Source organism: Scomber scombrus, chromosome 10 (assembly GCF_963691925.1).
Source record: "Scomber scombrus chromosome 10, fScoSco1.1, whole genome shotgun sequence".
Taxonomy (NCBI): domain Eukaryota; kingdom Metazoa; phylum Chordata; class Actinopteri; order Scombriformes; family Scombridae; genus Scomber; species Scomber scombrus.
Window position 1 is genome coordinate 15,695,652 of NC_084979.1, and position 3,285 is coordinate 15,698,936.

Genomic DNA, 3,285 nt, shown 5'->3' on the forward strand with positions numbered 1-3,285 from the left:
CTTCGGCCAGTCAGGAGCAGCCACTCCAAAAGCACACTGTGAAGATACAAACATGATCAACAAACTGCGATTGATAGGGGAAAAAATTCAACCATTTATATACTTAACTGAAAGAAAAGCAAGGGAAAGGCGCAAACGGAGAGTAGTAGAAATATATGTCTCTCTTTTTTTCCCTTTACCTGAAACTCTCCCTCCATTTCAAAGACTTCTGAGTGACCTACAGATGGAATGAGCAGAGGAGAGATATTCATTATGCATTGAACTCCCTTGTACATCTCTTACCTCCCCTGGTCCCTCTCCCTTGCACTGTGGCCCTGTCATGGTCACCTCAATAATTACAGAAGAAACACATGCCGACCTTTCTAGAAACATTAAACCAGATGTAGTGTTACATAATTATTCTGGGCCAGGTTGGTTTTCTCCTGTCTCCATGGCTCAATGTGTTCTAATCATCCTATGCACCTCAAAAACCAAGACAATAATGTAATGTCAGTAGGATAGCTGCTTCCATCGGTCTTTGCTGTTTGCACCACATGTAGCTGTGGTTGCCTCCACGGTACTGTACATGTCCTCCTCTGTGCTGGAGGCCAGCAACTCTTCAGTTTGTGACACTAGGTCCTCGCTAGATACAACATGACTTCTGCTGACAGGCAGGTGGTAGCCGCATCTGAACTTGTTGGACGGTTGGGGGGTTGAGAGACCAGTAAAGTGACTGTGGGGGATTGCACTCCCCTGCCATTTCCTGAGAGGGTGAGGTGAGAGGAGGGCTGGCATGGGTCAGTAGATGGATTGACCCCAGGCAGCATGCAGACACACACAGGCCCGAACAAATCTGTCTTTTAAAAATAGATCGTACCAACAAGAATTGCCACAGGACACATCTGCCAACCTCCATTACAGTCAGAGCAGGGCCTCACCGAAGGGGAGATAGTATGGGAGAAACAGCAGAAATCACACATTGGTACATACTGTACTCCTGTATTTGATACAAGATCACTATCTGTAGCTTAAATTGCCTTTGATGGCAAGTGCTGTTATTTAAAGTAATGGGAAATATTTTACAGGAGAGAGCAAAATTCAGAAGCATCTGGGTAGAGTTCACATCCAGCAATTAGAAAGAAGATTATCAACATCCTCACATCTTCCTGGTCTTCACTGTACAGGCTGGTTCACAGTGTAGGTGGGGAGGTATGACTTAGGTGAAGACCCTGTGTACTGATGTATTTATGTCGTTTCTGCATGCAGCCTTGCAAAAGGGTCCTGCGGGGTCAGGCTTCTGCATCACTGGGTTGACCTCCCCCATTCTCACCTCCCCCATCTCCAAAAGTTCACATTAGTCTATAGCAGAAGGCACATCAACACTGGCAACCATAATGCTGAAAGGGAACAAATTATAGAGAGGAAAAAGAAAGCCAAATACATTAGCAAAGGAATGATCTTGAGCTGGAGTGACAACCGAGCGAGAGGTCCAGCAAGGCTGCCGGGAAGCGTGAGCCGAGACGTCCAGCATCCAAGGCATCTATCTATTGAAACTTCCTGTCTTACAACTGAAAGCCATGAAACGCACCATGATTTGTTTTCTTTTACAAAGACTGGTGAGCACTTTGTTTTGTTTATTTTGGACTGTTGGTTCCTGTTTATATCATACATGAAAAAAGAGAAAAATAGAAAACACAATAAAAATATTTTTGTAGGTAGGAAATGTTAATGGATGGAAAAGAAGGAAGCATTGGAATTATTTTAGGGTGCGTTATGTAAGTGTTGACCCACACAGACTGACATACAGGCAGATCAACTGACTCAGTGGGGAGCCACAAAAGCTAGCTATAAGTAGCAGCAGACTTATCTTGCTCAACAGCTTGAAACTGTCACCCTTTTCTGAACGAGATGTACACTGTGCCCTTTCATTGAGAAGCATTGAGAAGCATCTAATGTCTTACCTTTTGTCTGAATATTGCAATGCAATGAGCAATTTTTATCAGAGTGACTTGTAATCATTGTGACATGTTGTGACATGTTGTCTGGAGTCATGTGTAAACTGGGAGCACGCCAGCTGACAGACTTTTCTGTTCTTCCATGAGGAGTACAAGCCCTCAAAGGGATTGCAAGAGGGACAAAGAGACGGAGGTGTAGCTGGGCTTAGGGACCGACCCTTCATATTAAAGGGCCTTTTTACTATGGTAATCTCTGTTTGGGGAACAGGGTACAATGCCAGGTAACAAGGGATTAATGCTAGATTTGTTCAACAGGCTTATTTTTTAGTTGGACTTGAGTTGCATTATTTGTTTCTTTTTCTGTGCGTGAGAAATGTGTTTAAGTGAAAATCCTGAGGAACATTATCAATGCCATTACTTAAAGAAGAAGCTGGCTTGGTGTCAGCTTCCACCGTTGTGCTCTTTTCTTTTTGTTGCCGAACAAAATCTTCTTTGCTGAGTTTGTTTTGTGAGTGAGATACTATTCCAGGGTCTGTACTCTCCTTCCTGTTGGTGTGTGTACCATATGTATTCTAGTGTGTGTTGGGACCTGCTCTCTCCCCACTTCCCACCAATCAGAGACAGAGGCAACCTGGATCTATAAAGTGGCCTAACATAATACTGGAGGCAAAAACCTGCACATCCTTGATTTGGGGGGGGTTATTGATCAATCATTGGATTGTGTCAGCGACTTGATCAATGACCCAATCTAATCAAAGTACTCCAACCTTGTCTCTGGTAGGTCCGTCACGTAGCAACGCTACAGATATGTTCATATTGTCCTTGATATGTTCATTCTGTGGTAATTCCCACTGATTCATCCTCATTATTCACATATGGAAAATAAATGTTAGATTCCTATTTTTTGGGCAGATATTTCATGTTAGTTGTGTTTAGGCTACTAGCCTTAGCCTTATTCTGCCCTCAGTCTCTCCCAGGGCAGAGAGAGAGAGAGAGAGAGAGCGAGATGGAGAAGCTATGGTGTAATTTTGTCTTGCCAATAAAGTTATTTTTGAATTTCATTGTCAGAGGGACAAAGAGTTTGTATGGCGAACCGTAGCAATACCTGACTCATTCTGGCTACTCTTGTTTATTGCAATAAGAAAATTAAACAATAAATGTGTATGTGAGTAAAACATTATAAATGTAATTTAAAAATAAACTTTATGGTAAATACTATTGGTATCAAGAGAAACCATGGTGGAAAAAAAAGTAAATGTCAATAAATCATTAAATGAAACAAATGTCTGCAGAGTTTCTGTAAATCATTAACTGTGTAATTCATCGCCTTCAATTACAAGTCGTAACATCA